The following is an 11,333-nucleotide window of genomic DNA, read 5'->3' on the forward strand; positions in this document are numbered from 1 at the left end:
CCTGGCCCTCGTATTTATCTTCTGTGTCAGGGTGTCCTGCTCTCTGGGAATATGGGTACAGGTAAGGAATATTTCTTCCTTTGTGTGAAACTGAATCCAGAGAGTCACAGCAACACTTGAAGTCAGCACTGGTCTAGGTACTAGGTCTGAATAGAAAGGGGGGCTTCTTCTAGGCTAGCACTGTGATCTTAAAGAAGGTGCTCATGTGTCCATGGTGAGCAAGGCCCTCCTGCTTCCAGCCCTCCTCTAGCCGGCAAGATTGTAGATGAGATCAGACAGATAACTCAGCGTGTGTCAAGACCTGTTCCCATAGGTTGTGACTGGCTTGAGACCAAGCAGTATGGTGAGCTCTCCTGCAATCCCCACTCCACAAGTATCCCACTATGGAACCTTTTGCAGAATCCTTGGGCTGCTTTGGGAGCGCGAGTGGAAGGACTGCAAAGTGGGAATCAGTCACACCCTGCATAGCTCACGGGAAGGTGGAGGGGAGCCCAGGGAGAAGAGCAAGCAGAACAACAGCTACTTGCTTCGTGGGAGGCCCATATCCAGGCTGATGAGTTCAGAAAATGGAATGTGAGATGACCAGCAGTGAACAAGTGGGTGGGGATGACCCTGTAAGGCAGCAGAGGCCAGGCTGGGCCTGAGACAAAGGCCTCAGATCCAAGTCTGACTTCCCAGAGTTGACCCCTCACCCTGGCCTACATCCTTGGAGAAGAAAAATAGGTACAGGAGTAATGAGGCCCTGAGGGAGGAGGCCAGGCCTGCTGGAGCTCAGCACCTATGACTTGCTTCCCTGACCCACACACCCTGAACCTGAATCCCAGTTTTTGTTCGGCTTCTGGAAGAACACAGCCAGTAGGCTCTTAGTGTGGAGATGCTGTAGACTGTGAACCCTGCTGGCAGCAGCAGCAAGGTTTTCTGTGGCAGTGCCAGGTTGGTCTTCATCACATAGAGAGCCTTGCTCAAGACCATACAGAGGAGAAGGCAGAGCCATAGTGCCAACTTGCTCCACTGTTTTATAGAGCTAGCCTGTACCCTCGGCAGACCTGATGTCTAGGTTCTCTCGTGTTCCCAAGCTACCCTAGGAACTGCTGAGTGGACATTTCTGAACCTGTGACTAAGAAAGTTGGTCACTGTTGATAAACAACCTAGCTTGGTACACATGAACCTGAGACTCACCAGTCTGAGGAGTCATTACCCCGGGCAGACAAATCAGTTTCCCCTGAGAACTGTCACCAGGACTCACACATCAGGAAGTAACCCAGGCTTGGCTGCACATACTGAGAAAAGTTTGTGGAAGGGGAAGCTGAAGAGTTGGATGGGGCTTACTAACAATGTTTCTAGAAATTTCCCTAGGACATCCTTTCCACAGACATTGAAGAGCCTGTCTGGGATTCCTTAGGCATGGCCTGCACTGGAATTAGGAGATTGGATCCTAAGAGAGGAATCTCCTTTCATGGGTGTATTGAGACACAGGGGTTGGGATGAGAAGTGTTGGTAGCACTGCACTGGAAAGAGGAGGCAGGCTACACCGCACAAGGTTACTCCTCAAGAGTAAGGACAAGTCCTTTCCATTAGAGGGGTTTTGTCAAGTGGCATCGGGCAGAATTCCCCACCATACTAAAGATCACAAACAAGCTGATCTGAACACTGGGAGCTTAAGTATCACCAGCGTTCCCATCGTTAGTAACCAACTGAGATGTCAGTCAATATTGTCTCCAGGAAATAGTTCTCTTTAAGTACAAGCATCTAGACATCAGCTCGTGGCATCTAGACAGTGGTTATTTCATTAGTCCTTGCGACTCCATAGCTGCACTAATCTAGCAGTCTGCTTGTGTCTCCATTGTCAGTCAGTTATCCTCAGGCTTAAAAAATTGGTATCTGGGATGGAGAGATGGCTCAGTAGTTAAGATCACCTACTGCTCTTCCAGAGGTCTTGAGTTCATTTCCCAGCAACCACATGGTGGCTCACAACCATCTGTAATGAGATCCAATGCCCTCTTCTGGTGTGTCTGAAGACAGAGACAGTATAGTCACTACATAAAACAAATAAATCATTTTTTTAAATGTTGGTATCTGTGGGCTAGAGAGCTGGTTTGGTGGTTTAAAAAGCTTGCTGCACTTGCAGTGAACCTGTGTTTGATTCCTAGCACTCATGTCAAGTGACACAACTACCTGTGACTTCAGCTCCAGGGATCTAGTTTGTGGCCCCTGAGGACACCTGTACTCATCGCCTCATGCAAGTGCGTGTACATACATACATACATACATACAGCATTGGTATCAATGCTTAATTCCACTGTCTCACACAGCAAATACCATTCCTGACAACCTAACTCTCTGGAGGAGCGAATGGGGTGAGGGGCTCTGCTCCATGAATCCCACCATGCTGGAGGGTGTGAAATCCTAGCAGCTACCATCTGCAAACCCTGGCTTTTGAGGTTGCTGAAGATATTGGAGTGGCCTACCGAGAAGTGGGAAGGTGGAAAGCCAGAGGAGATTGGGAACTAGATTTCAAATTACACATAGTCCTTTTGCCTACTTCTTCTTGGCAAGAGTTGAGTCATAAGAGGTCAGTCAGTTTGAATGGAGCCAGGCAGCTGCTCCCAGAAACAGTGCTGCCCTAGAGAGGGAGACTTCATCCCTGAGCTGGAGAGGCGGTCCTCAGCCCTGTAGGAGAGGAGGACCCCAGTTCTGCCACGTGACCATTCTTAATTGTCTGCTTTTTTATCAATGTCTTTAATTATCTTGTAAGTATCTAAAGGCTCTGCTGACACTGCTTAACAAACACCTCCTGAGTGACAGTCATGTACCTTCTAAATCTGTGAGAGCGGCTGACTGTGGTCTGAAATAGCTGTACAATCAGAGTCCTTTGCTGTCTGCCAAACTGGGCTACCAGCCCTTTGTTCTGGCTTAGATCCCATTCCCTATCCCACAGTGATGTGCAATATAGACGTTCTTTGTGCTGATCTTGGCACCAAGGGTTAGCTCTTTGATCCCCAATCCTCCCTGTCTTCCATGAGACCCACATACTGGTTTATGTAGATAATAATTCAGAGTGCAAGGACTTTTGAAAGTTATGGAGATGCCCTGCAGGAAAACTAGGGACTCTTTCAGATTTCTACTTCTGAAGGAGCATGACTGTTCATACAAGGTAGAAATGGGTCACTTTTTTGAGTGCCTTTATGTGTTCTGGTTCTCATTGCATGCAAATGCATATGTGTGCCATACCACACTCATATATACATGCAGCACCACCTATACATTGCATATACCAAACCACATATGAACATACCATATACATCTAATTATACATTCATGCCTCACATATAAACACACAGCCCTCCACACAACACACACACACATACATACACACACACACACACACATATATACATACACATACATCCACACATCAGTCTCCTTATATAGCACACACCACAGACACACATCACTTATATGACACACAGCAACAGATCTGCTTTAGGAGAAGGTATATAGTGATTTGCTTTTGTTTCTCAAAAAAATGTGCTTCATACCATATTCCTGGTGCAGGGGGACAGCTAACTTGAGAACTAATAAAGTCCCAGCTATGAGGTAAGTGTCCAGTCTAGGGCCTGAGGGATGACTGAACAGATTGCTTCTCCTCTCCTCATGTAGTCAGACAGAACAGTACTCCTGCCGTTGTATAGAGGTCCTTCCATCATTTGACAGTGGCTGGACCTGACTTTCATCATCATGGCTCAGGTCCTGAATGTCTAAAGGTGAATTGTGACTCATTATATTATTAAACGTCACAACCTTGGATACAGAATTAAAGTGCTAATGAGACCTGTAATGCATGAAGTTGTTTGGACAATGACATACACAGATACAGCATCCAAGGAGAAGCCCACACTATGCACATATCTCTATTACATGAGAACCCTAGCTCTGTTCAGTAGGACTATCTGAGCTACTAAACTGTTCCAGCCAGTTCCTCCCTGGAAATGTCTCTGTTTCTGTTACAGTTGAGTCACTGCATAATCCTTTATCTTGTTACACAAGAACTTGGAACCCTAAGAGGTGTACAGTCGAACCCCTACTTGCCTTGGTTCTTCCTTGTCTCTATCATGCTCCAGGTTTAAATGTTACCCCACAGAGTTTTTCCTCAACTGTTTGCACCTCAGCCATGCCTTGTCTCTCCTACCTGCTTGTCCCTGAGAAGTGTATCCTTTCTTCCTCGATGCAGCCAGAGTAACGTTTGTCCTCTCAGCAGTTTGATTAGCTCCTGCTTCTTTTATCTGGAGCAGCAGTGATCTGCCTTGCTGTGGTGGCAGATACAGCCCTCAGAAGGTGCTGGATAAAAGCTTGAAAGTGAAATGCTGTCCTGTTCTCAGTTCTGCCTTCTGGGGCTCTGAATACTGAGGCTGGTAGGAACGAACCTAAAACACTGCAGGAGCCATCTGACTACTGTACTGGGATTTTGTATTCCTTGTTTGTTTTTGTTTTTTAAGCCTGCCTTGAAAAAATCCCACAAATTTGGTGATTTAAACAGTAAACAACCATCCTTTGATACTGCTAGAGGCCATGAGTCCAAGCCAGGGTGTAGTGAGCTCTGGCAGGCAGGGTTTTCTGGCCAGCTGTTGTCCTTCTTTGCTTGAAACTTCACCCTTCCAGTTCCTGAGCATCACTTCATACACAAGTGAGAAAGGATGCCTTTGCTCTGAGGTAAGCTAGACCTCAACCCACACTGCATAGCAGATTGACCTTTTAACATTTACAGAGCTGGCAGGACAGCATGTGGCTAAACACCAAAACAGAAAAACAAGACCATCCAGGAGCTGCTAGGATCAACACAGCCAACCAAGACCACCAGCTAGCCTCTGCTTCGTCACAGTGGTATTCCACATCTGCCTCACAAGTATTGCCTGTTCTCATCATGTACATACCTGACACCACAACACATCCAGAAAACTGGATAAAACAGAAAAAGGAAGTGAAACCTTCTCTAGGTAACTCAGACCCACTCCTGGAATTCCCTGTCTTTTTCATGCTTGAACTCATAAACAATTCTTCTTTGCCAGGCGAGCTATCCAAAATCCTTGGGGAGGTGACCTTCTCTTGAAAAGTGTGCACTTTTTTGTGAGTGGGTACTTTTGTCCTGTAATAAGATTCCTCCATTTGTCTTAATTCTGAATCCTTTCTCAGCTGTGACAACTTCTTTCCCTCCCTTCCCTCCCCTCCCCTCCCCTCCCCTCCTTCTCTCTTCTCTTCTCTTTCCTTTCTCTCTAAGACAGGGTCTTACTTCATCTCCTTCTGACCTCCATTTCTCATCCTGCTGCTTCCACCTTCTAAGTGTTGGGATTAAATAAAATCTACCATGTTTGGCTCACCTTTTGTAGTTCTTTTTACTTTTGAGATAGGGTCTCTATAGCCTTGGTTATCCTGGAACTCATTGTGTAGGACTTCCCTAATTCTTTGTGTAAGGGTTTTTGCTTGTGTCATGGAAGTCTAAAGAGAGCATTGGATCCCCTGAAACTTGATTTACGGATGGTTGTGAGTCACTACGAGGATGCTGGGAATTTAACCCAGGTCCTCTGTAAGAGCAACCAGTGTCCTTAACCTCTGAGTCATGTCTCCAACTCTCTTTCATAGCTTTTAACTGGAATGTTCTCTAAGAAAAGTTAGGTCAGAAGCCAGGTGTGGTGTGTCATACCTTTTATCTGAGTTCTCAGGAGAAGCTCTATGAGTTCAAGGCTAGCCTGGTCAACATTTTGAGTTCCAGGCCAGCCTGTGAGCCTTGGGCTACTGTTTCAGGAATCCTAGGTCAAAGTTGCTGTGGGTAGCAGGCATCTTGTAGCTCTCTACAGGGGCCAGCTGTAGCATGCCCTGGCTGGGAGCACTCAGGGATTTGACTCACCACAGCTCTGGTGATAGGTCTGCAATAATGTATAAGGGACTTTAAAGAATTAAAATTTCACCGGGTGTGGTGGTGGCACATATCTTTAATCCCAGCACTTGGGAGAAAGAGGCAGGCAGATCTCTGAGTTTGATGCCAGCCTTGTATACAAAATGAGTTCCAGGGCAGCCACAGCTACACAGAGAAGCCCTGTCTCAGAAAGCAAAAAAAAGAAAGGAAGAGAGAGAGAGAGAGAGAGAGAGAGAGACAGAGAGAGAGAGAGAGACAGAGAGAGAGAGAGAGGAAGGAAGGAAGGAAGGAAGGAAGGAAGGAAGGAAGATAGATAGATAGATAGATAGATAGATAGATAGATAGATAGATAGATAGATAGATAGATAGAATTCTTCAGGAACTTCTATGCTGTGTGCTGGTGGTGAAAAAGCCTTTAGCCCTGGAGCTACTGAAGAGAAGTCTGTCTCCTGGGAGACCATGAAGTCTTATTTCACTGCTGGCTTTTGTCCTTTCCATATCTTGTAACATTTCTAGGGGCAAAGCATAAAGAAGCCAGGAATTCTTCCTTCCCCGATTTTGGCCTAAACTAAATAAGTCCATTCCTGTTACTAATTTCTGTCCCCCAGGTCTCTGGACAAGTTGCTAGCAGCAGACCTCAGGTTCTCGTTACAGGTCCAAAGACAACAGCCAGGCATCCAGGGTTTATCCCAGGGTGGGACCAGGGTCTACAGAGGGCCAAGAGCTCTGTCAGTCCTGGCCCTACCCAACTTAAGTCATGTCAGTGTTCAATTAGGTGCAGCCACGAGAAGGAGGCAGTCAGTGCTGTCAGGCCTCTCTATCAACTGCCGCGAAGGTCACGAAGGACAGATGACCCCACAGCTTAGGGAGGAGCCATGAGGCACTCAGATCAAGAGAGTTGGGTAGTCTTCCAGAAAATCAAGTCTTTTCAACACAATCTGGGGTAATTGTGTGTGTTAGGGGTAGGACTTCCATAGCTACACAGCCATTCAGAATGGATTCACTACTTCTAGGCTATGGACTTTAGGCAAGCACGTTTTCTCTCCAACACATGTTTCCTTATCAAAGAAGCAATCCATGGGGCTTCTGGCTGAGGTGGTTGAAGGATTACAGTAGGTGACAGTGGCCTGTCAACAGTTAAGATCCATTATTCTTGACATCCATGACTGGGTGGTATGAGGGAATACAAGGAAAACTATGTGTTCATAAAAAGTCTGAGTTCTTTCTGCTGCATTGTGGAGTTGCTGAGAACACAGTGCGTCTCTGCCAATGGCGGGATTGTGTTCCCATCAAAGCACCCCACCCCCGGTATGGGAAGTATCAGAAGTTAAAAATTTATTTACTACCCCAATAAATCCATTCTAAAGTCAAAAATCATAAAGCTGTTGAAGTAATGGGCTGTCCCTTATATAGTAGGTGTCTATCCCATAGCTTGGCTTGTATAGGTTACTAGTACTGTAATGAAACACCATGACCAAAAGCAAGTTGGAGAAGGAAGGGCTTATTTGGCTTATACTTCAATATCATATTCCATCATTGAAGGATGTCAAAACAGGAATGCAAACAGCACAGGAACCCAGAGGCAGGAACTGATGAAGAGGTCTTGGACGGGTGCTGTTTACTAGCTTACCCAGAAAGGCTTGCTCAGTCTGCTTTATTATAGAACCTACTCCCACCAGCCCAGGAATAGCACTACCAACAGTGTCCCCATTGATCACTAATTAAGAAAATGAAAATTCTGTCTTGAAAAATAAAGACAAAAGAAAAGAAAGAAAGAAAGAAAGAGAGAGAGAGAGAGAGAGAGAGAGAGAGAGAGAAAGAAAGAAAAGAGAAAGAGAAAGAGAGAGAAGGAAAGAGAGAGAGAAAGGGAAAGAAAGGAAGGAAAGAAAAAGAAAATTCCCTATAGCTGGATCTTATGGAGACATTTTCTCAATTGAGTATCCCTCCTTTCAGATGACTCTAGCTTATGTCAAGTTGACATAAAACTCACCAGGACACAGTGAGACCTCATTGTAAATCATCCCCCCATGTCTGTGAGGAGGAAATTGTTGAATGATTCCTGAATCAACTAAGAAGAGAAATATCAGCTGCACATAGAACAATTTGAGATTTCTGAAATTATTGTTCAATTAAAAAAGCCAGAAGCAGTGAACTTATAAACCTCTTTGTTTTAAAAACAGGATGAACAGGATGATGGTGGCATATGTCCTTAATACCAGGACTCTGGGAGACAGAGGCAGGGGGAGCTCTGAGTTCGAGGCCAGCCTGGTCTACAGAGTGAATTCCAGGACAGCCAGGGCTACACAGAGAAACAAAAGCAAACAAAAATAGATGACCATGTCTCCACATACTTTGGGAAGGTGATTATGCCTGGTTCTGCAGAGGACACTGTGGGCTGTGGCTTGGGGTAGAAAGGACGTCTTTGCTACTGTGTGCTCCTTTGTACTTTATGAAGCTGAGATCATTCTGGTGTATTATCATTCTGTGTATTTATGTGTGCATGTGGGCATGGAGGCCAGAGTTCAACCTCATGAGCCATCTACCTAGCTTTTTTAGACAGTCTCCCATTGGCCTAGAGCTCATCAAATAGGCAGGCTTTCTGGCCATAGCCTCAGAGATCTACTGCTTCATAGTTGGGATCACAAGTATGCCTGGCATTTTACATGGGTTTGGGAGTGCAAACTTAGGTCCTCATGATGAGTCAACTCCCCAACTGTAGTGACTGTTATTTTAAAAAGAGGAAAAGTAAGCTTGAGACTGAGGCTAACCCAGAGCCAGTTCACTGTGTCTCGTTCAATACCTGCTGTTGCTCTTTGGGAGGGCTGATGGATGGTAGGCATTTTCAGCCCTGTGAACATGTGATCAGGCACATGGCTCCAGCTACTGTGTGCTGCAGTAGACAGTAGTAGGCAGGACTAAGTAGGAGTAGAGTTTTGCTGGCCTGGCATTGGCCACACACACAGAGAGAAAGTAAGGTCATAGTTCCAAATTCTGGGTCTGACCTGGCAGTATTCCAGGGCAGAAAATGATGAAACAAAGGTTCATCACAGGCAGCAGGAAAGGGCCTCAAGGCAGCTGCTTTTCTCCATTCATGGGTCTATTCCTTGGGGAGGCTTGGGGCCAGAGAAGACTGAGGTTCAGGAAGGAGATTTGGAGCAGCCAGCACTTCCTGCCCTGCTCTGGGCATCAGTAGGATGGAAAGAGCTCAAAGGAACCTTGGTGGCTAATTCTTCATCCATCTCCTCAGCTGAAATATAAAGATTCTATTCAGAGCTCTCCCTGAAGTGGAACATAGTTTGGGACACACACAGCATTGTGCACAGGGACATTTCCTATAGCCAAGCAAAAGCCATAGAAAGGTCCTTTCAGTTCACTGCAACGTAAGCAGGACTCTATTCAAGACAGAGGATCTTTGCCTCGTGGGTCTGGTAGCTCCATGAATATAGTGACAAGCCTGGAGGCCACTGAATTGAGTTTTCATAGGACCCTGAGTCTATATATAATTCTTTATACAAGCCTATATTAAAAAACATACAGCCGGGCGTGGTGGTGCACACCTTTAATCCCAGCACTTGGGAGGCAGAGGCAGGTGGATTTCTGAGTTCGAGGCCAGCCTGGTCTACAAAGTGAGTTCCAGGACAGCCAGGGCTATACAGAGAAACCCTGTCTCGAAAATACCAACAAAACAAAACAAAACAAAACAAAAAACAACAACAACAAAAAACAAAACCAAAAACCAAAAACCAGAAACCATACATGTCTTCATGTAAACAATTTCTTTTTTCCAGTTCAGGGCTCAAACCAAGAGTTACACAAGCCAGGCAAACCCTCTTCCACTGAACTACATCCTAAGCCTTCCTACATTTTTGAGACAGGGTCTCACTCTAGCCCAAACTGACCTAGAACTCACTATTCAGCTCAGTCTAGCCTTGAACTTTTACAGATTGTTCTGCCCAGCCTTCCAAGTGCTGAAATTACATGCCTGGTTTGTAAACAGATATTCTTAAATATATTTTATATTAAAATGCACACACGCTGGGCATGGTGGTGCACGCCTTTAATCCCAGCACTTGGGAGGCAGAGGCAGGCGGATTTCTGAGTTCAAGGCCAGCCTGGTCTACAGAGTGAGTTCCAGGACAGCCAGGGCTATAAAGAGAAACCCTGTCTCGAAAAACCAAAAAAAAAAAAAAAAAAAAAAAAAAAATGCACACACATGCACACATACCTGTATGAGAACACACTGTTTCGTATCCTTTCTCTTTTTTTGTGGTTGCTTTTGTTTTGTGAGACAAAGGTTCATGTGACCCAGGTAGGACTCAAACATTCTTATTAGGACATGACCTTCAACTCCTGATCTTCCTGCTTCTACCTCCCAGGTTCTAGCATTACAGGCACAGACCACCACATCTGGCTGAAGTCATACTCCTGACTAAACCATGCATCATTAACATTCATGAAATATGCTTTGGATCAAATATTTGGTTACAAGATAATCAGTTAAACTTTACAGAAGGATTGCAGAGACACACGTGATTACAAAGACAATAGTATGACTTTTATTTGTTCCCTTGTTTCTGTAAGTTTGAGTAACCAATTAAGGTTTTCTACCTGTAGGTGACAAAACCTGTGAACCCTTTTCTATTGTACCTTTTTTTTTTAACCTTTTTGGGGGAGTGTCAAGTGACTGTGTGTATCAGGTACTATTCTGAGTTCCTTGGGGTACAATAGTGAGGCAAATGCCCACGGTTTGGCAAGGTTTGCATTTTAATGGAGACTGGTAAAACCACCAACAAGGAAGAAGCTCCCTGAGTGGGGAGAAATGTGATGGAGATGATGCTGTGATGCTGCACTTCCCCAGGAAGTGGGCTTGAGTGGGACCTGGAAATTGCTCATCTTAGGAAGGGGTTTTTAGGCAGAGGAAATGCCTACGATTGGTACGCTGCTCCTAACTGGCTGAAGCTGGTCCTGATTAGAGCCAGTGCTCTCTCTCACCAATACCTACATATACTCAATGGATTGAACTAGAGAAACACAAGCTATCATGGTGAACTCACTTTGGTGAACTTTATGCCCAGAGAATCCAGGTGGGGCTGAGCAGCTCAGAGGACCTTCCTGTCTTCTGGGCCACTCAAACTCTTCCTGTCTTCTGGGCCACTCAAACTCTTACTCCACAAGATGGCCAGTTTCCAACAGGCACTTCCCTGATTTCAGCTACCCACTCACTTCCTACTCCACTGGAAAAAAAAAATCCAGGCCATTAGAATGGCTTCCATTCTATTAATAAGATCTCAGTGTCATTGTCCTTACTAGCCTGTTTAGCCCGTTGCTTGCTCAAAATCCTTCCTCTCTGTTGCTGTGTAGGACAGTGCATTGGAGTTCAGGCTTGGTCTCTGCAGGATGTCTCCCCACACTCCTCTTCCTT

The 11,333-nt window shown here is 45.4% G+C and overlaps 1 long non-coding RNA gene across 1 annotated transcript in view; it reads left to right on the plus strand.

The window, feature by feature from the left end:
* The window catches only part of Gm40586, a 5,807-nt gene extending 436 nt beyond the window's left edge, over positions 1 to 5,371 (plus strand). Inside the window, exons 1-2 of the long non-coding RNA XR_871396.1 lie at positions 1 to 61; positions 4,766 to 5,371. The exon at positions 1 to 61 is cut by the window's left edge and continues 436 nt beyond it. This is a non-coding gene — a long non-coding RNA (predicted gene, 40586). The remainder of the gene's footprint in view (positions 62 to 4,765) is intronic.
* Positions 5,372 to 11,333: the final 5,962 nt, after the last annotated feature.

The sequence above is a fragment of the Mus musculus genome, chromosome 9 (genome assembly GCF_000001635.26).
Source record: "Mus musculus strain C57BL/6J chromosome 9, GRCm38.p6 C57BL/6J".
Classification (NCBI taxonomy): Eukaryota; Metazoa; Chordata; class Mammalia; order Rodentia; family Muridae; genus Mus; species Mus musculus.